This window comes from Salmo salar, chromosome 08 (genome assembly GCF_965601325.2).
Source record: "Salmo salar chromosome 08, fSalSal1, whole genome shotgun sequence".
In the NCBI taxonomy this organism is placed as follows: Eukaryota; Metazoa; Chordata; class Actinopteri; order Salmoniformes; family Salmonidae; genus Salmo; species Salmo salar.
The window spans coordinates 1,745,001-1,762,500 of NC_138298.1; the positions used below are offsets into that span (position 1 = coordinate 1,745,001).

The following is a 17,500-nucleotide window of genomic DNA, read 5'->3' on the forward strand; positions in this document are numbered from 1 at the left end:
GAGACCGCCTGGGAATACCAGGTGCTGTAAGCATTTTGTCCACGAGGGTGTGCCCCTGCACTATTTCATCAGCAACACTGCCTTGTAGTAAGCATTTAATGATGAATTGACTAAATGCAGCTTCCTGCCTTTTTAATAGGATCAAATTTCCTTGTGTTTTCAATTAGCATCTGCCTTGTATTTATAAGACAAACAAGAATATTGTTGCTGAATGCAGCTTGTGTGTGCTTTGTGCTCCTTTGCCCTGTTCAAATGATGAAAGGAAATAAAGTTTGTATTTTATCCAACTACCTGTGCTAAAAAGTGATGGGAACAGTGTTTATAATTTCTTCTACTTTTTCAGTGACACAAAGTTCAAGCTGCTTATCTAATTGGTGAAAATGCAATGTCTGTTTATCACACTCACTTTGACTATATATGTTGTAGCAAGAGATTGTTTCTCGCTTACGGCCATACCAGCCTGGGTACGCCCGATCTCGTCTGATCTCGGAAGCGAAGCAGGGTCGGGCCTGGTTAGTACTTGGATGGGAGACCGCCTGGGAATACCAGGTGCTGTAAGCATTTTGTCCACGAGGGGGTGCTCTTGCACTATTTCATCAGCAACACTGCCTTGTATTAAGCGTTTAATGATGAATTGACTAAATATCTGTTTTATCAGACTCACTTTGACTATATATGTTGTAGCAAGAGATTGTTTCTCGCTTACGGCCATACCATCCTGGGTACGCCCGATCTCGTCTGATCTCGAAAGCTAAGCAGGGTCGGGCCTGGTTAGTACTTGGATGGGAGACCGCCTGGGAATGCCAGGTGCTGTAAGCATTTTGTCCACGAGGGTGTGCCCCTGCACTATTTTATCAGCAACACTGCCTTGTAGTAAGCATTTAATGATGAATTGACTAAATGCAGCTTCCTGCCTTTTTAATAGGATCAAATTTCCTTGTGTTTTCAATTAGCATCTGCCTTGTATTTATAAGACAAACAAGAATATTGTTGCTGAATGCAGCTTGTGTGTGCTTTGTGCTCCTTTGCCCTGTTCAAATGATGAAAGAAAATAAAGTTTGTATTTTATCCAACTACCTGTGCTAAAAAGTGATGGGAACAGTGTTTGTAATTTCTTCTACTTTTTCTGTGACACAAAGTTCAAGCTGCTTATCTAATTGGTGAAAATGCAATGTCTGTTTATCACACTCACTTTGACTATATATGTTGTAGCAAGAGATTGTTTCTCGCTTACGGCCATACCAGCCTGGGTACGCCCGATCTCGTCTGATCTCGGAAGCGAAGCAGGGTCTGGCCTGGTTAGTACTTGGATGGGAGACCGCCTGGGAATACCAGGTGCTGTAAGCATTTTGTCCACGAGGGTGTGCCCCTGCACTATTTCATCAGCAACACTGCCTTGTAGTAAGCATTTAATGATGAATTGACTAAATGCAGCTTCCTGCCTTTTTAATAGGATCAAATTTCCTTGTGTTTTCAATTAGCATCTGCCTTGTATTTATAAGACAAACAAGAATATTGTTGCTGAATGCAGCTTGTGTGTGCTTTGTGCTCCTTTGCCCTGTTCAAATGATGAAAGGAAATAAAGTTTGTATTTTATCCAACTACCTGTGCTAAAAAGTGATGGGAACAGTGTTTATAATTTCTTCTACTTTTTCAGTGACACAAAGTTCAAGCTGCTTATCTAATTGGTGAAAATGCAATGTCTGTTTATCAGACTCACTTTGACTATATATGTTGTAGCAAGAGATTGTTTCTCGCTTACGGCCATACCAGCCTGGGTACGCCCGATCTCGTCTGATCTCGGAAGCTAAGCAGGGTCGGGCCTGGTTAGTACTTGGATGGGAGACCGCCTGGGAATACCAGGTGCTGTAAGCATTTTGTCCACGAGGGGGTGCTCTTGCACTATTTCATCAGCAACACTGCCTTGTATTAAGCATTTAATGATGAATTGACTAAATATCTGTTTTATCAGACTCACTTTGACTATATATGTTGTAGCAAGAGATTGTTTCTCGCTTACGGCCATACCAGCCTGGGTACGCCCGATCTCGTCTGATCTCGGAAGCTAAGCAGGGTCGGGCCTGGTTAGTACTTGGATGGGAGACCGCCTGGGAATACCAGGTGCTGTAAGCATTTTGTCCACGAGGGGGTGCTCTTGCACTATTTCATCAGCAACACTGCCTTGTATTAAGCATTTAATGATGAATTGACTAAATATCTGTTTTATCAGACTCACTTTGACTATATATGTTGTAGCAAGAGATTGTTTCTCGCTTACGGCCATACCATCCTGGGTACGCCCGATCTCGTCTGATCTCAGAAGCTAAGCAGCGTCGGGCCTGGTTAGTACTTGGATGGGAGACCGCCTGGGAATACCAGGTGCTGTAAGCATTTTGTCCACGAGGGTGTGCCTCTGCACTATTTCATCAGCAACACTGCCTTGTAGTAAGCATTTAATGATGAATTGACTAAATGCAGCTTCCTGCCTTTTTAATAGGATCAAATTTCCTTGTGTTTTCAATTAGCATCTGCCTTGTATTTATAAGACAAACAAGAATATTGTTGCTGAATGCAGCTTGTGTGTGCTTTGTGCTCCTTTGCCCTGTTCAAATGATGAAAGGAAATAAAGTTTGTATTTTATCCAACTACCTGTGCTAAAAAGTGATGGGAACAGTGTTTGTAATTTCTTCTACTTTTTCAGTGACACAAAGTTCAAGCTGCTTATCTAATTGGTGAAAATGCAATGTCTGTTTATCACACTCACTTTGACTATATATGTTGTAGCAAGAGATTGTTTCTCGCTTACGGCCATACCAGCCTGGGTACGCCCGATCTCGTCTGATCTCGGAAGCGAAGCAGGGTCGGGCCTGGTTAGTACTTGGATGGGAGACCGCCTGGGAATACCAGGTGCTGTAAGCATTTTGTCCACGAGGGGGTGCTCTTGCACTATTTCATCAGCAACACTGCCTTGTATTAAGCATTTAATGATGAATTGACTAAATATCTGTTTTATCAGACTCACTTTGACTATATATGTTGTAGCAAGAGATTGTTTCTCGCTTACGGCCATACCAGCCTGGGTACGCCCGATCTCGTCTGATCTCGGAAGCTAAGCAGGGTCGGGCCTGGTTAGTACTTGGATGGGAGACCGCCTGGGAATACCAGGTGCTGTAAGCATTTTGTCCACGAGGGGGTGCTCTTGCACTATTTCATCAGCAACTCTGCCTTGTATTAAGCGTTTAATGATGAATTGACTAAATGTCTGTTTTATCAGACTCACTTTGACTATATATGTTGTAGCAAGAGATTGTTTCTCGCTTACGGCCATACCAGCCTGGGTACGCCCGATCTCGTCTGATCTCGGAAGCGAAGCAGGGTCGGGCCTGGTTAGTACTTGGATGGGAGACCGCCTGGGAATACCAGGTGCTGTAAGCATTTTGTCCACGAGGGTGTGCCCCTGCACTATTTCATCAGCAACACTGCCTTGTAGTAAGCATTTAATGATGAATTGACTAAATGCAGCTTCCTGCCTTTTTAATAGGATCAAATTTCCTTGTGTTTTCAATTAGCATCTGCCTTGTATTTATAAGACAAACAAGAATATTGTTGCTGAATGCAGCTTGTGTGTGCTTTGTGCTCCTTTGCCCTGTTCAAATGATGAAAGGAAATAAAGTTTGTATTTTATCCAACTACCTGTGCTAAAAAGTGATGGGAACAGTGTTTGTAATTTCTTCTACTTTTTCAGTGACACAAAGTTCAAGCTGCTTATCTAATTGGTGAAAATGCAATGTCTGTTTATCACACTCACTTTGACTATATATGTTGTAGCAAGAGATTGTTTCTCGCTTACGGCCATACCAGCCTGGGTACGCCCGATCTCGTCTGATCTCGGAAGCGAAGCAGGGTCGGGCCTGGTTAGTACTTGGATGGGAGACCGCCTGGCAATACCAGGTGCTGTAAGCATTTTGTCCACGAGGGTGTGCCCCTGCACTATTTCATCAGCAACACTGCCTTGTAGTAAGCATTTAATGATGAATTGACTAAATGCAGCTTCCTGCCTTTTTAATAGGATCAAATTTCCTTGTGTTTTCAATTAGCATCTGCCTTGTATTTATAAGACAAACAAGAATATTGTTGCTGAATGCAGCTTGTGTGTGCTTTGTGCTCCTTTGCCCTGTTCAAATGATGAAAGGAAATAAAGTTTGTATTTTATCCAACTACCTGTGCTAAAAAGTGATGGGAACAGTGTTTATAATTTCTTCTACTTTTTCAGTGACACAAAGTTCAAGCTGCTTATCTAATTGGTGAAAATGCAATGTCTGTTTATCAGACTCATTTTGACTATATATGTTGTAGCAAGAGATTGTTTCTCGCTTACGGCCATACCAGCCTGGGTACGCCCGATCTCGTCTGATCTCGGAAGCTAAGCAGGGTCGGGCCTGGTTAGTACTTGGATGGGAGACCGCCTGGGAATACCAGGTGCTGTAGGCATTTTGTCCACGAGGGGGTGCTCTTGCACTATTTCATTAGCAACACTGCCTTGTATTAAGCATTTAATGATGAATTGACTAAATATCTGTTTTATCAGACTCACTTTGACTATATATGTTGTAGCAAGAGATTGTTTCTCGCTTACGGCCATACCAGCCTGGGTACGCCCGATCTCGTCTGATCTCGGAAGCTAAGCAGGGTCGGGCCTGGTTAGTACTTGGATGGGAGACCGCCTGGGAATACCAGATGCTGTAAGCATTTTGTCCACGAGGGGGTGCTCTTGCACTATTTCATCAGCAACACTGCCTTGTATTAAGCATTTAATGATGAATTGACTAAATATCTGTTTTATCAGACTCACTTTGACTATATATGTTGTAGCAAGAGATTGTTTCTCGCTTACGGCCATACCATCCTGGGTACGCCCGATCTCGTCTGATCTCGGAAGCTAAGCAGGGTCGGGCCTGGTTAGTACTTGGATGGGAGACCGCCTGGGAATACCAGGTGCTGTAAGCATTTTGTCCACGAGGGTGTGCCCCTGCACTATTTCATCAGCAACACTGCCTTGTAGTAAGCATTTAATGATGAATTGACTAAATGCAGCTTCCTGCCTTTTTAATAGGATCAAATTTCCTTGTGTTTTCAATTAGCATCTGCCTTGTATTTATAAGACAAACAAGAATATTGTTGCTGAATGCAGCTTGTGTGTGCTTTGTGCTCCTTTGCCCTGTTCAAATGATGAAAGGAAATAAAGTTTGTATTTTATCCAACTACCTGTGCTAAAAAGTGATGGGAACAGTGTTTGTAATTTCTTCTACTTTTTCAGTGACACAAAGTTCAAGCTGCTTATCTAATTGGTGAAAATGCAATGTCTGTTTATCACACTCACTTTGACTATATATGTTGTAGCAAGAGATTGTTTCTCGCTTACGGCCATACCAGCCTGGGTACGCCCGATCTCGTCTGATCTCGGAAGCGAAGCAGGGTCGGGCCTGGTTAGTACTTGGATGGGAGACCGCCTGGGAATACCAGGTGCTGTAAGCATTTTGTCCACGAGGGTGTGCCCCTGCACTATTTCATCAGCAACACTGCCTTGTAGTAAGCATTTAATGATGAATTGACTAAATGCAGCTTCCTGCCTTTTTAATAGGATCAACTTTCCTTGTGTTTTCAATTAGCATCTGCCTTGTATTTATAAGACAAACAAGAATATTGTTGCTGAATGCAGCTTGTGTGTGCTTTGTGCTCCTTTGCCCTGTTCAAATGATGAAAGGAAATAAAGTTTGTATTTTATCCAACTACCTGTGCTAAAAAGTGATGGGAACAGTGTTTATAATTTCTTCTACTTTTTCAGTGACACAAAGTTCAAGCTGCTTATCTAATTGGTGAAAATGCAATGTCTGTTTATCAGACTCATTTTGACTATATATGTTGTAGCAAGAGATTGTTTCTCGCTTACGGCCATACCAGCCTGGGTACGCCCGATCTCGTCTGATCTCGGAAGCTAAGCAGGGTCGGGCCTGGTTAGTACTTGGATGGGAGACCGCCTGGGAATACCAGGTGCTGTAAGCATTTTGTCCACGAGGGGGTGCTCTTGCACTATTTCATCAGCAACACTGCCTTGTATTAAGCATTTAATGATGAATTGACTAAATATCTGTTTTATCAGACTCGCTTTGACTATATATGTTGTAGCAAGAGATTGTTTCTCGCTTACGGCCATACCAGCCTGGGTACGCCCGATCTCGTCTGATCTCGGAAGCTAAGCAGGGTCGGGCCTGGTTAGTACTTGGATGGGAGACCGCCTGGGAATACCAGGTGCTGTAAGCATTTTGTCCACGAGGGTGTGCCCCTGCACTATTTCATCAGCAACACTGCCTTGTAGTAAGCATTTAATGATGAATTGACTAAATGCAGCTTCCTGCCTTTTTAATAGGATCAAATTTCCTTGTGTTTTCAATTAGCATCTGCCTTGTATTTATAAGACAAACAAGAATATTGTTGCTGAATGCAGCTTGTGTGTGCTTTGTGCTCCTTTGCCCTGTTCAAATGATGAAAGGAAATAAAGTTTGTATTTTATCCAACTACCTGTGCTAAAAAGTGATGGGAACAGTGTTTGTAATTTCTTCTACTTTTTCAGTGACACAAAGTTCAAGCTGCTTATCTAATTGGTGAAAATGCAATGTCTGTTTATCACACTCACTTTGACTATATATGTTGTAGCAAGAGATTGTTTCTCGCTTACGGCCATACCAGCCTGGGTACGCCCGATCTCGTCTGATCTCGGAAGCGAAGCAGGGTCGGGCCTGGTTAGTACTTGGATGGGAGACCGCCTGGGAATACCAGGTGCTGTAAGCATTTTGTCCACGAGGGTGTGCCCCTGCACTATTTCATCAGCAACACTGCCTTGTAGTAAGCATTTAATGATGAATTGACTAAATGCAGCTTCCTGCCTTTTTAATAGGATCAACTTTCCTTGTGTTTTCAATTAGCATCTGCCTTGTATTTATAAGACAAACAAGAATATTGTTGCTGAATGCAGCTTGTGTGTGCTTTGTGCTCCTTTGCCCTGTTCAAATGATGAAAGGAAATAAAGTTTGTATTTTATCCAACTACCTGTGCTAAAAAGTGATGGGAACAGTGTTTATAATTTCTTCTACTTTTTCAGTGACACAAAGTTCAAGCTGCTTATCTAATTGGTGAAAATGCAATGTCTGTTTATCAGACTCATTTTGACTATATATGTTGTAGCAAGAGATTGTTTCTCGCTTACGGCCATACCAGCCTGGGTACGCCCGATCTCGTCTGATCTCGGAAGCTAAGCAGGGTCGGGCCTGGTTAGTACTTGGATGGGAGACCGCCTGGGAATACCAGGTGCTGTAAGCATTTTGTCCACGAGGGGGTGCTCTTGCACTATTTCATCAGCAACACTGCCTTGTATTAAGCATTTAATGATGAATTGACTAAATATCTGTTTTATCAGACTCGCTTTGACTATATATGTTGTAGCAAGAGATTGTTTCTCGCTTACGGCCATACCAGCCTGGGTACGCCCGATCTCGTCTGATCTCGGAAGCTAAGCAGGGTCGGGCCTGGTTAGTACTTGGATGGGAGACCGCCTGGGAATACCAGGTGCTGTAAGCATTTTGTCCACGAGGGTGTGCCCCTGCACTATTTCATCAGCAACACTGCCTTGTAGTAAGCATTTAATGATGAATTGACTAAATGCAGCTTCCTGCCTTTTTAATAGGATCAAATTTCCTTGTGTTTTCAATTAGCATCTGCCTTGTATTTATAAGACAAACAAGAATATTGTTGCTGAATGCAGCTTGTGTGTGCTTTGTGCTCCTTTGCCCTGTTCAAATGATGAAAGGAAATAAAGTTTGTATTTTATCCAACTACCTGTGCTAAAAAGTGATGGGAACAGTGTTTGTAATTTCTTCTACTTTTTCAGTGACACAAAGTTCAAGCTGCTTATCTAATTGGTGAAAATGCAATGTCTGTTTATCACACTCACTTTGACTATATATGTTGTAGCAAGAGATTGTTTCTCCCATACGGCCATACCAGCCTGGGTACGCCCGATCTCGTCTGATTTCGGAAGCGAAGTAGGGTCGGGCCTGGTTAGTACTTGGATCGGAGACCGCCTGGGAATACCAGGTGCTGTAAGCATTTTGTCCACGAGGGTGTGCCCCTGCACTATTTCATCAGCAACACTGCCTTGTAGTAAGCATTTAATGATGAATTGACTAAATGCAGCTTCCTGCCTTTTTAATAGGATCAAATTTCCTTGTGTTTTCAATTAGCATCTGCCTTGTATTTATAAGACAAACAAGAATATTGTTGCTGAATGCAGCTTGTGTGTGCTTTGTGCTCCTTTGCCCTGTTCAAATGATGAAAGGAAATAAAGTTTGTATTTTATCCAACTACCTGTGCGAAAAAGTGATGGGAACTGTGTTTATAATTTCTTCTACTTTTTCAGTGACACAAAGTTCAAGCTGCTTATCTAATTGGTGAAAATGCAATGTCTGTTTATCACACTCACTTTGACTATATATGTTGTAGCAAGAGATTGTTTCTCGCATACGGCCATACCAGCCTGGGTACCCCCGATCTCGTCTGATTTCGGAAGCGAAGCAGGGTCGGGCCTGGTTAGTACTTGGATGGGAGACCGCCTGGGAATACCAGGTGCTGTAAGCATTTTGTCCACGAGGGTGTGCCCCTGCACTATTTCATCAGCAACACTGCCTTGTAGTAAGCATTTAATGATGAATTGACTAAATGCAGCTTCCTGCCTTTTTAATAGGATCAAATTTCCTTGTGTTTTCAATTAGCATCTGCCTTGTATTTATAAGACAAACAAGAATATTGTTGCTGAATGCAGCTTGTGTGTGCTTTGTGCTCCTTTGCCCTGTTCAAATGATGAAAGGAAATAAAGTTTGTATTTTATCCAACTACCTGTGCTAAAAAGTGATGGGAACAGTGTTTGTAATTTCTTCTACTTTTTCAGTGACACAAAGTTCAAGCTGCTTATCTAATTGGTGAAAATGCAATGTCTGTTTATCACACTCACTTTGACTATATATGTTGTAGCAAGAGATTGTTTCTCGCATACGGCCATACCAGCCTGGGTACTCCCGATCTCGTCTGATTTCGGAAGCGAAGCAGGGTCGGGCCTGGTTAGTACTTGGATGGGAGACCGCCTGGGAATACCAGGTGCTGTAAGCATTTTGTCCACGACGGTGTGCCCCTGCACTATTTCATCAGCAACACTGCCTTGTAGTAAGCATTTAATGATGAATTGACTAAATGCAGCTTCCTGCCTTTTTAATAGGATCAAATTTCCTTGTGTTTTCAATTAGCATCTGCCTTGTATTTATAAGACAAACAAGAATATTGTTGGTGAATGCAGCTTGTGTGTGCTTTGTGCTCCTTTGCCCTGTTCAAATGATGAAAGGAAATAAAGTTTGTATTTTATCCAACTACCTGTGCTAAAAAGTGATGGGAACAGTGTTTGTAATTTCTTCTACTTTTTCAGTGACACAAAGTTCAAGCTGCTTATCTAATTGGTGAAAATGCAATGTCTGTTTATCACACTCACTTTGACTATATATGTTGTAGCAAGAGATTGTTTCTCGCTTACGGCCATACCAGCCTGGGTACGCCCGATCTCGTCTCGTCTCGGAAGCGAAGCAGGGTCGGGCCTGGTTAGTACTTGGATGGGAGACCGCCTGGCAATACCAGGTGCTGTAAGCATTTTGTCCACGAGGGTGTGCCCCTGCACTATTTCATCAGCAACACTGCCTTGTAGTAAGCATTTAATGATGAATTGACTAAATGCAGCTTCCTGCCTTTTTAATAGGATCAAATTTCCTTGTGTTTTCAATTAGCATCTGCCTTGTATTTATAAGACAAACAAGAATATTGTTGCTGAATGCAGCTTGTGTGTGCTTTGTGCTCCTTTGCCCTGTTCAAATGATGAAAGGAAATAAAGTTTGTATTTTATCCAACTACCTGTGCTAAAAAGTGATGGGAACAGTGTTTATAATTTCTTCTACTTTTTCAGTGACACAAAGTTCAAGCTGCTTATCTAATTGGTGAAAATGCAATGTCTGTTTATCAGACTCATTTTGACTATATATGTTGTAGCAAGAGATTGTTTCTCGCTTACGGCCATACCAGCCTGGGTACGCCCGATCTCGTCTGATCTCGGAAGCTAAGCAGGGTCGGGCCTGGTTAGTACTTGGATGGGAGACCGCCTGGGAATACCAGGTGCTGTAAGCATTTTGTCCACGAGGGGGTGCTCTTGCACTATTTCATCAGCAACACTGCCTTGTATTAAGCATTTAATGATGAATTGACTAAATGTCTGTTTTATCAGACTCACTTTGACTATATATGTTGTAGCAAGAGATTGTTTCTCGCTTACGGCCATACCAGCCTGGGTACGCCCGATCTCGTCTGATCTCGGAAGCTAAGCAGGGTCGGGCCTGGTTAGTACTTGGATGGGAGACCGCCTGGGAATACCAGGTGCTGTAAGCATTTTGTCCACGAGGGGGTGCTCTTGCACTATTTCATCAGCAACACTGCCTTGTATTAAGCATTTAATGATGAATTGACTAAATGTCTGTTTTATCAGACTCACTTTGACTATATATGTTGTAGCAAGAGATTGTTTCTCGCTTACGGCCATACCAGCCTGGGTACGCCCGATCTCGTCTGATCTCGGAAGCTAAGCAGGGTCGGGCCTGGTTAGTACTTGGATGGGAGACCGCCTAGGAATACCAGGTGCTGTAAGCATTTTGTCCACGAGGGGGTGCTCTTGCACTATTTCATCAGCAACACTGCCTTGTATTAAGCATTTAATGATGAATTGACTAAATATCTGTTTTATCAGACTCACTTTGACTATATATGTTGTAGCAAGAGATTGTTTCTCGCTTACGGCCATACCATCCTGGGTACGCCCGATCTCGTCTGATCTCGGAAGCTAAGCAGGGTCGGGCCTGGTTAGTACTTGGATGGGAGACCGCCTGGGAATACCAGGTGCTGTAAGCATTTTGTCCACGAGGGTGTGCCCCTGCACTATTTCATCAGCAACACTGCCTTGTAGTAAGCATTTAATGATGAATTGACTAAATGCAGCTTCCTGCCTTTTTAATAGGATCAAATTTCCTTGTGTTTTCAATTAGCATCTGCCTTGTATTTATAAGACAAACAAGAATATTGTTGCTGAATGCAGCTTGTGTGTGCTTTGTGCTCCTTTGCCCTGTTCAAATGATGAAAGGAAATAAAGTTTGTATTTTATCCAACTACCTGTGCTAAAAAGTGATGGGAACAGTGTTTGTAATTTCTTCTACTTTTTCAGTGACACAAAGTTCAAGCTGCTTATCTAATTGGTGAAAATGCAATGTCTGTTTATCACACTCACTTTGACTATATATGTTGTAGCAAGAGATTGTTTCTCCCATACGGCCATACCAGCCTGGGTACGCCCGATCTCGTCTGATTTCGGAAGCGAAGTAGGGTCGGGCCTGGTTAGTACTTGGATCGGAGACCGCCTGGGAATACCAGGTGCTGTAAGCATTTTGTCCACGAGGGTGTGCCCCTGCACTATTTCATCAGCAACACTGCCTTTTAGTAAGCATTTAATGATGAATTGACTAAATGCAGCTTCCTGCCTTTTTAATAGGATCAAATTTCCTTGTGTTTTCAATTAGCATCTGCCTTGTATTTATAAGACAAACAAGAATATTGTTGCTGAATGAAGCTTGTGTGTGCTTTGTGCTCCTTTGCCCTGTTCAAATGATGAAAGGAAATAAAGTTTGTATTTTATCCAACTACCTGTGCGAAAAAGTGATGGGAACTGTGTTTATAATTTCTTCTACTTTTTCAGTGACACAAAGTTCAAGCTGCTTATCTAATTGGTGAAAATGCAATGTCTGTTTATCACACTCACTTTGACTATATATGTTGTAGCAAGAGATTGTTTCTCGCATACGGCCATACCAGCCTGGGTACGCCCGATCTCGTCTGATTTCGGAAGCGAAGCAGGGTCGGGCCTGGTTAGTACTTGGATGGGAGACCGCCTGGGAATACCAGGTGCTGTAAGCATTTTGTCCACGAGGGTGTGCCCCTGCACTATTTCATCAGCAACACTGCCTTGTAGTAAGCATTTAATGATGAATTGACTAAATGCAGCTTCCTGCCTTTTTAATAGGATCAAATTTCCTTGTGTTTTCAATTAGCATCTGCCTTGTATTTATAAGACAAACAAGAATATTGTTGCTGAATGCAGCTTGTGTGTGCTTTGTGCTCCTTTGCCCTGTTCAAATGATGAAAGGAAATAAAGTTTGTATTTTATCCAACTACCTGTGCTAAAAAGTGATGGGAACAGTGTTTGTAATTTCTTCTACTTTTTCAGTGACACAAAGTTCAAGCTGCTTATCTAATTGGTGAAAATGCAATGTCTGTTTATCACACTCACTTTGACTATATATGTTGTAGCAAGAGATTGTTTCTCGCATACGGCCATACCAGCCTGGGTACTCCCGATCTCGTCTGATTTCGGAAGCGAAGCAGGGTCGGGCCTGGTTAGTACTTGGATGGGATACCGCCTGGGAATACCAGGTGCTGTAAGCATTTTGTCCACGAGGGTGTGCCCCTGCACTATTTCATCAGCAACACTGCCTTGTATTAAGCATTTAATGATGAATTGACTAAATGTCTGTTTTATCAGACTCACTTTGACTATATATGTTGTAGCAAGAGATTGTTTCTCGCTTACGGCCATACCAGCCTGGGTACCCCCGATCTCGTCTGATCTCGGAAGCTAAGCAGGGTCGGGCCTGGTTAGTACTTGGATGGGAGACCGCCTGGGAATACCAGGTGCTGTAAGCATTTTGTCCACGAGGGGGTGCTCTTGCACTATTTCATCAGCAACACTGCCTTGTATTAAGCATTTAATGATGAATTGACTAAATGTCTGTTTTATCAGACTCACTTTGACTATATATGTTGTAGCAAGAGATTGTTTCTCGCTTACGGCCATACCAGCCTGGGTACGCCCGATCTCGTCTGATCTCGGAAGCTAAGCAGGGTCGGGCCTGGTTAGTACTTGGATGGGAGACCGCCTAGGAATACCAGGTGCTGTAAGCATTTTGTCCACGAGGGGGTGCTCTTGCACTATTTCATCAGCAACACTGCCTTGTATTAAGCATTTAATGATGAATTGACTAAATGCAGCTTCCTGCCTTTTTAATAGGATCAAATTTCCTTGTGTTTTCAATTAGCATCTGCCTTGTATTTATAAGACAAACAAGAATATTGTTGCTGAATGCAGCTTGTGTGTGCTTTGTGCTCCTTTGCCCTGTTCAAATGATGAAAGTAAATAAAGTTTGTATTTTATCCAACTACCTGTGCTAAAAAGTGATGGGAACAGTGTTTGTAATTTCTTCTACTTTTTCAGTGACACAAAGTTCAAGCTGCTTATCTAATTGGTGAAAATGCAATGTCTGTTTATCACACTCACTTTGACTATATATGTTGTAGCAAGAGATTGTTTCTCCCATACGGCCATACCAGCCTGGGTACGCCCGATCTCGTCTGATTTCGGAAGCGAAGTAGGGTCGGGCCTGGTTAGTACTTGGATGGGAGACCGCCTGGGAATACCAGGTGCTGTAAGCATTTTGTCCACGAGGGTGTGCCCCTGCACTATTTCATCAGCAACACTGCCTTGTAGTAAGCATTTAATGATGAATTGACTAAATGCAGCTTCCTGCCTTTTTAATAGGATCAAATTTCCTTGTGTTTTCAATTAGCATCTGCCTTGTATTTATAAGACAAACAAGAATATTGTTGCTGAATGCAGCTTGTGTGTGCTTTGTGCTCCTTTGCCCTGTTCAAATGATGAAAGGAAATAAAGTTTGTATTTTATCCAACTACCTGTGCTAAAAAGTGATGGGAACTGTGTTTATAATTTCTTCTACTTTTTCAGTGACACAAAGTTCAAGCTGCTTATCTAATTGGTGAAAATGCAATGTCTGTTTATCACACTCACTTTGACTATATATGTTGTAGCAAGAGATTGTTTCTCGCATACGGCCATACCAGCCTGGGTACGCCCGATCTCGTCTGATTTCGGAAGCGAAGCAGGGTCGGGCCTGGTTAGTACTTGGAGGGGAGACCGCCTGGGAATACCAGGTGCTGTAAGCATTTTGTCCACGAGGGTGTGCCCCTGCACTATTTCATCAGCAACACTGCCTTGTAGTAAGCATTTAATGATGAATTGACTAAATGCAGCTTCCTGCCTTTTTAATAGGATCAAATTTCCTTGTGTTTTCAATTAGCATCTGCCTTGTATTTATAAGACAAACAAGAATATTGTTGCTGAATGCAGCTTGTGTGTGCTTTGTGCTCCTTTGCCCTGTTCAAATGATGAAAGGAAATAAAGTTTGTATTTTATCCAACTACCTGTGCTAAAAAGTGATGGGAACAGTGTTTGTAATTTCTTCTACTTTTTCAGTGACACAAAGTTCAAGCTGCTTATCTAATTAGTGAAAATGCAATGTCTGTTTATCACACTCACTTTGACTATATATGTTGTAGCAAGAGATTGTTTCTCGCTTACGGCCATACCAGCCTGGGTACGCCCGATCTCGTCTGATCTCGGAAGCTAAGCAGGGTCGGGCCTGGTTAGTACTTGGATGGGAGACCGCCTGGGAATACCAGGTGCTGTAAGCATTTTGTCCACGAGGGTGTGCCCCTGCACTATTTCATCAGCAACACTGCCTTGTAGTAAGCATTTAATGATGAATTGACTAAATGCAGCTTCCTGCCTTTTTAATAGGATCAAATTTCCTTGTGTTTTCAATTAGCATCTGCCTTGTATTTATAAGACAAACAAGAATATTGTTGCTGAATGCAGCTTGTGTGTGCTTTGTGCTCCTTTGCCCTGTTCAAATGATGAAAGGAAATAAAGTTTGTATTTTATCCAACTACCTGTGCTAAAAAGTGATGGGAACAGTGTTTATAATTTCTTCTACTTTTTCAGTGACACAAAGTTCAAGCTGCTTATCTAATTGGTGAAAATGCAATGTCTGTTTATCAGACTCATTTTGACTATATATGTTGTAGCAAGAGATTGTTTCTCGCTTACGGCCATACCAGCCTGGGTACGCCCGATCTCGTCTGATCTCGGAAGCTAAGCAGGGTCGGGCCTGGTTAGTACTTGGATGGGAGACCGCCTGGGAATACCAGGTGCTGTAAGCATTTTGTCCACGAGGGGGTGCTCTTGCACTATTTCATCAGCAACACTGCCTTGTATTAAGCATTTAATGATGAATTGACTAAATGTCTGTTTTATCAGACTCACTTTGACTATATATGTTGTAGCAAGAGATTGTTTCTCGCTTACGGCCATACCAGCCTGGGTACGCCCGATCTCGTCTGATCTCGGAAGCTAAGCAGGGTCGGGCCTGGTTAGTACTTGGATGGGAGACCGCCTAGGAATACCAGGTGCTGTAAGCATTTTGTCCACGAGGGGGTGCTCTTGCACTATTTCATCAGCAACACTGCCTTGTATTAAGCATTTAATGATGAATTGACTAAATGCAGCTTCCTGCCTTTTTAATAGGATCAAATTTCCTTGTGTTTTCAATTAGCATCTGCCTTGTATTTATAAGACAAACAAGAATATTGTTGCTGAATGCAGCTTGTGTGTGCTTTGTGCTCCTTTGCCCTGTTCAAATGATGAAAGTAAATAAAGTTTGTATTTTATCCAACTACCTGTGCTAAAAAGTGATGGGAACAGTGTTTGTAATTTCTTCTACTTTTTCAGTGACACAAAGTTCAAGCTGCTTATCTAATTGGTGAAAATGCAATGTCTGTTTATCACACTCACTTTGACTATATATGTTGTAGCAAGAGATTGTTTCTCCCATACGGCCATACCAGCCTGGGTACGCCCGATCTCGTCTGATTTCGGAAGCGAAGTAGGGTCGGGCCTGGTTAGTACTTGGATGGGAGACCGCCTGGGAATACCAGGTGCTGTAAGCATTTTGTCCACGAGGGTGTGCCCCTGCACTATTTCATCAGCAACACTGCCTTGTAGTAAGCATTTAATGATGAATTGACTAAATGCAGCTTCCTGCCTTTTTAATAGGATCAAATTTCCTTGTGTTTTCAATTAGCATCTGCCTTGTATTTATAAGACAAACAAGAATATTGTTGCTGAATGCAGCTTGTGTGTGCTTTGTGCTCCTTTGCCCTGTTCAAATGATGAAAGGAAATAAAGTTTGTATTTTATCCAACTACCTGTGCTAAAAAGTGATGGGAACTGTGTTTATAATTTCTTCTACTTTTTCAGTGACACAAAGTTCAAGCTGCTTATCTAATTGGTGAAAATGCAATGTCTGTTTATCACACTCACTTTGACTATATATGTTGTAGCAAGAGATTGTTTCTCGCATACGGCCATACCAGCCTGGGTACGCCCGATCTCGTCTGATTTCGGAAGCGAAGCAGGGTCGGGCCTGGTTAGTACTTGGAGGGGAGACCGCCTGGGAATACCAGGTGCTGTAAGCATTTTGTCCACGAGGGTGTGCCCCTGCACTATTTCATCAGCAACACTGCCTTGTAGTAAGCATTTAATGATGAATTGACTAAATGCAGCTTCCTGCCTTTTTAATAGGATCAAATTTCCTTGTGTTTTCAATTAGCATCTGCCTTGTATTTATAAGACAAACAAGAATATTGTTGCTGAATGCAGCTTGTGTGTGCTTTGTGCTCCTTTGCCCTGTTCAAATGATGAAAGGAAATAAAGTTTGTATTTTATCCAACTACCTGTGCTAAAAAGTGATGGGAACAGTGTTTGTAATTTCTTCTACTTTTTCAGTGACACAAAGTTCAAGCTGCTTATCTAATTAGTGAAAATGCAATGTCTGTTTATCACACTCACTTTGACTATATATGTTGTAGCAAGAGATTGTTTCTCGCTTACGGCCATACCAGCCTGGGTACGCCCGATCTCGTCTGATCTCGGAAGCTAAGCAGGGTCGGGCCTGGTTAGTACTTGGATGGGAGACCGCCTGGGAATACCAGGTGCTGTAAGCATTTTGTCCACGAGGGTGTGCCCCTGCACTATTTCATCAGCAACACTGCCTTGTAGTAAGCATTTAATGATGAATTGACTAAATGCAGCTTCCTGCCTTTTTAATAGGATCAAATTTCCTTGTGTTTTCAATTAGCATCTGCCTTGTATTTATAAGACAAACAAGAATATTGTTGCTGAATGCAGCTTGTGTGTGCTTTGTGCTCCTTTGCCCTGTTCAAATGATGAAAGGAAATAAAGTTTGTATTTTATCCAACTACCTGTGCTAAAAAGTGATGGGAACAGTGTTTATAATTTCTTCTACTTTTTCAGTGACACAAAGTTCAAGCTGCTTATCTAATTGGTGAAAATGCAATGTCTGTTTATCAGACTCATTTTGACTATATATGTTGTAGCAAG

General features: G+C 42.2%; 34 non-coding genes and 7 pseudogenes across 34 annotated transcripts in view; all 41 read left to right on the plus strand.

The window, feature by feature from the left end:
- Positions 1–33, plus strand: part of LOC145857688 (5S ribosomal RNA) — a 119-nt gene extending 86 nt beyond the window's left edge. The window contains exon 1 of the ribosomal RNA XR_014378589.1: positions 1–33. This exon is cut by the window's left edge and continues 86 nt beyond it. This is a non-coding gene — a ribosomal RNA (5S ribosomal RNA).
- A 409-nt stretch (positions 34–442) lies between these two features.
- LOC145882585 (5S ribosomal RNA) lies at positions 443–561 on the plus strand. The gene has a single exon (XR_014394153.1). It is a non-coding gene; the product is annotated as a 5S ribosomal RNA (ribosomal RNA).
- Positions 562–700: 139 nt separating this feature from the next.
- On the plus strand, positions 701–819 carry LOC145882206 (5S ribosomal RNA). Its single transcript, XR_014393773.1, has one exon. It is a non-coding gene; the product is annotated as a 5S ribosomal RNA (ribosomal RNA).
- A 409-nt stretch (positions 820–1,228) lies between these two features.
- Positions 1,229–1,347, plus strand: LOC145850569 (5S ribosomal RNA). Its single transcript, XR_014372417.1, has one exon. It is a non-coding gene; the product is annotated as a 5S ribosomal RNA (ribosomal RNA).
- Positions 1,348–1,756: 409 nt separating this feature from the next.
- Positions 1,757–1,875, plus strand: LOC145854431 (5S ribosomal RNA). Its single transcript, XR_014375316.1, has one exon. It is a non-coding gene; the product is annotated as a 5S ribosomal RNA (ribosomal RNA).
- A 139-nt stretch (positions 1,876–2,014) lies between these two features.
- Positions 2,015–2,133, plus strand: LOC145854432 (5S ribosomal RNA). Its single transcript, XR_014375317.1, has one exon. It is a non-coding gene; the product is annotated as a 5S ribosomal RNA (ribosomal RNA).
- A 139-nt stretch (positions 2,134–2,272) lies between these two features.
- On the plus strand, positions 2,273–2,391 carry LOC145887128 (5S ribosomal RNA). Its single transcript, XR_014398715.1, has one exon. It is a non-coding gene; the product is annotated as a 5S ribosomal RNA (ribosomal RNA).
- Positions 2,392–2,800: 409 nt separating this feature from the next.
- LOC145882586 (5S ribosomal RNA) lies at positions 2,801–2,919 on the plus strand. The gene has a single exon (XR_014394154.1). It is a non-coding gene; the product is annotated as a 5S ribosomal RNA (ribosomal RNA).
- Positions 2,920–3,058: 139 nt separating this feature from the next.
- Positions 3,059–3,177, plus strand: LOC145854433 (5S ribosomal RNA). The gene has a single exon (XR_014375318.1). It is a non-coding gene; the product is annotated as a 5S ribosomal RNA (ribosomal RNA).
- A 139-nt stretch (positions 3,178–3,316) lies between these two features.
- Positions 3,317–3,435, plus strand: LOC145882587 (5S ribosomal RNA). Its single transcript, XR_014394155.1, has one exon. It is a non-coding gene; the product is annotated as a 5S ribosomal RNA (ribosomal RNA).
- Positions 3,436–3,844: 409 nt separating this feature from the next.
- LOC145851036 (5S ribosomal RNA) lies at positions 3,845–3,963 on the plus strand. Its single transcript, XR_014372885.1, has one exon. It is a non-coding gene; the product is annotated as a 5S ribosomal RNA (ribosomal RNA).
- Positions 3,964–4,372: 409 nt separating this feature from the next.
- On the plus strand, positions 4,373–4,491 carry LOC145882008 (5S ribosomal RNA). Its single transcript, XR_014393575.1, has one exon. It is a non-coding gene; the product is annotated as a 5S ribosomal RNA (ribosomal RNA).
- A 139-nt stretch (positions 4,492–4,630) lies between these two features.
- On the plus strand, positions 4,631–4,749 carry LOC145885812 (5S ribosomal RNA). The gene has a single exon (XR_014397396.1). It is a non-coding gene; the product is annotated as a 5S ribosomal RNA (ribosomal RNA).
- Positions 4,750–4,888: 139 nt separating this feature from the next.
- Positions 4,889–5,007, plus strand: LOC145854280 (5S ribosomal RNA). Its single transcript, XR_014375165.1, has one exon. It is a non-coding gene; the product is annotated as a 5S ribosomal RNA (ribosomal RNA).
- A 409-nt stretch (positions 5,008–5,416) lies between these two features.
- Positions 5,417–5,535, plus strand: LOC145882588 (5S ribosomal RNA). Its single transcript, XR_014394156.1, has one exon. It is a non-coding gene; the product is annotated as a 5S ribosomal RNA (ribosomal RNA).
- Positions 5,536–5,944: 409 nt separating this feature from the next.
- LOC145854434 (5S ribosomal RNA) lies at positions 5,945–6,063 on the plus strand. Its single transcript, XR_014375319.1, has one exon. It is a non-coding gene; the product is annotated as a 5S ribosomal RNA (ribosomal RNA).
- A 139-nt stretch (positions 6,064–6,202) lies between these two features.
- On the plus strand, positions 6,203–6,321 carry LOC145854435 (5S ribosomal RNA). The gene has a single exon (XR_014375320.1). It is a non-coding gene; the product is annotated as a 5S ribosomal RNA (ribosomal RNA).
- Positions 6,322–6,730: 409 nt separating this feature from the next.
- On the plus strand, positions 6,731–6,849 carry LOC145882589 (5S ribosomal RNA). Its single transcript, XR_014394157.1, has one exon. It is a non-coding gene; the product is annotated as a 5S ribosomal RNA (ribosomal RNA).
- A 409-nt stretch (positions 6,850–7,258) lies between these two features.
- Positions 7,259–7,377, plus strand: LOC145854437 (5S ribosomal RNA). The gene has a single exon (XR_014375322.1). It is a non-coding gene; the product is annotated as a 5S ribosomal RNA (ribosomal RNA).
- A 139-nt stretch (positions 7,378–7,516) lies between these two features.
- LOC145854438 (5S ribosomal RNA) lies at positions 7,517–7,635 on the plus strand. The gene has a single exon (XR_014375323.1). It is a non-coding gene; the product is annotated as a 5S ribosomal RNA (ribosomal RNA).
- A 409-nt stretch (positions 7,636–8,044) lies between these two features.
- Positions 8,045–8,163, plus strand: LOC145853463 (uncharacterized; annotated as a pseudogene).
- A 409-nt stretch (positions 8,164–8,572) lies between these two features.
- LOC145851886 (5S ribosomal RNA) lies at positions 8,573–8,691 on the plus strand. Its single transcript, XR_014373738.1, has one exon. It is a non-coding gene; the product is annotated as a 5S ribosomal RNA (ribosomal RNA).
- A 409-nt stretch (positions 8,692–9,100) lies between these two features.
- On the plus strand, positions 9,101–9,219 carry LOC145851331 (5S ribosomal RNA). The gene has a single exon (XR_014373182.1). It is a non-coding gene; the product is annotated as a 5S ribosomal RNA (ribosomal RNA).
- A 409-nt stretch (positions 9,220–9,628) lies between these two features.
- Positions 9,629–9,747, plus strand: LOC145853304 (uncharacterized; annotated as a pseudogene).
- A 409-nt stretch (positions 9,748–10,156) lies between these two features.
- Positions 10,157–10,275, plus strand: LOC145854439 (5S ribosomal RNA). The gene has a single exon (XR_014375324.1). It is a non-coding gene; the product is annotated as a 5S ribosomal RNA (ribosomal RNA).
- Positions 10,276–10,414: 139 nt separating this feature from the next.
- Positions 10,415–10,533, plus strand: LOC145854440 (5S ribosomal RNA). The gene has a single exon (XR_014375325.1). It is a non-coding gene; the product is annotated as a 5S ribosomal RNA (ribosomal RNA).
- Positions 10,534–10,672: 139 nt separating this feature from the next.
- Positions 10,673–10,791, plus strand: LOC145882804 (5S ribosomal RNA). The gene has a single exon (XR_014394372.1). It is a non-coding gene; the product is annotated as a 5S ribosomal RNA (ribosomal RNA).
- Positions 10,792–10,930: 139 nt separating this feature from the next.
- LOC145854292 (5S ribosomal RNA) lies at positions 10,931–11,049 on the plus strand. The gene has a single exon (XR_014375177.1). It is a non-coding gene; the product is annotated as a 5S ribosomal RNA (ribosomal RNA).
- Positions 11,050–11,458: 409 nt separating this feature from the next.
- On the plus strand, positions 11,459–11,577 carry LOC145853464 (uncharacterized; annotated as a pseudogene).
- A 409-nt stretch (positions 11,578–11,986) lies between these two features.
- Positions 11,987–12,105, plus strand: LOC145851252 (5S ribosomal RNA). The gene has a single exon (XR_014373102.1). It is a non-coding gene; the product is annotated as a 5S ribosomal RNA (ribosomal RNA).
- Positions 12,106–12,514: 409 nt separating this feature from the next.
- Positions 12,515–12,633, plus strand: LOC145852240 (5S ribosomal RNA). Its single transcript, XR_014374094.1, has one exon. It is a non-coding gene; the product is annotated as a 5S ribosomal RNA (ribosomal RNA).
- A 139-nt stretch (positions 12,634–12,772) lies between these two features.
- LOC145881793 (5S ribosomal RNA) lies at positions 12,773–12,891 on the plus strand. The gene has a single exon (XR_014393363.1). It is a non-coding gene; the product is annotated as a 5S ribosomal RNA (ribosomal RNA).
- Positions 12,892–13,030: 139 nt separating this feature from the next.
- LOC145882805 (5S ribosomal RNA) lies at positions 13,031–13,149 on the plus strand. Its single transcript, XR_014394373.1, has one exon. It is a non-coding gene; the product is annotated as a 5S ribosomal RNA (ribosomal RNA).
- A 409-nt stretch (positions 13,150–13,558) lies between these two features.
- Positions 13,559–13,677, plus strand: LOC145853084 (uncharacterized; annotated as a pseudogene).
- A 409-nt stretch (positions 13,678–14,086) lies between these two features.
- Positions 14,087–14,205, plus strand: LOC145852721 (uncharacterized; annotated as a pseudogene).
- Positions 14,206–14,614: 409 nt separating this feature from the next.
- LOC145854441 (5S ribosomal RNA) lies at positions 14,615–14,733 on the plus strand. The gene has a single exon (XR_014375326.1). It is a non-coding gene; the product is annotated as a 5S ribosomal RNA (ribosomal RNA).
- Positions 14,734–15,142: 409 nt separating this feature from the next.
- Positions 15,143–15,261, plus strand: LOC145854442 (5S ribosomal RNA). The gene has a single exon (XR_014375327.1). It is a non-coding gene; the product is annotated as a 5S ribosomal RNA (ribosomal RNA).
- Positions 15,262–15,400: 139 nt separating this feature from the next.
- Positions 15,401–15,519, plus strand: LOC145882806 (5S ribosomal RNA). Its single transcript, XR_014394374.1, has one exon. It is a non-coding gene; the product is annotated as a 5S ribosomal RNA (ribosomal RNA).
- A 409-nt stretch (positions 15,520–15,928) lies between these two features.
- On the plus strand, positions 15,929–16,047 carry LOC145853085 (uncharacterized; annotated as a pseudogene).
- A 409-nt stretch (positions 16,048–16,456) lies between these two features.
- On the plus strand, positions 16,457–16,575 carry LOC145852722 (uncharacterized; annotated as a pseudogene).
- A 409-nt stretch (positions 16,576–16,984) lies between these two features.
- LOC145854443 (5S ribosomal RNA) lies at positions 16,985–17,103 on the plus strand. The gene has a single exon (XR_014375328.1). It is a non-coding gene; the product is annotated as a 5S ribosomal RNA (ribosomal RNA).
- Positions 17,104–17,500: the final 397 nt, after the last annotated feature.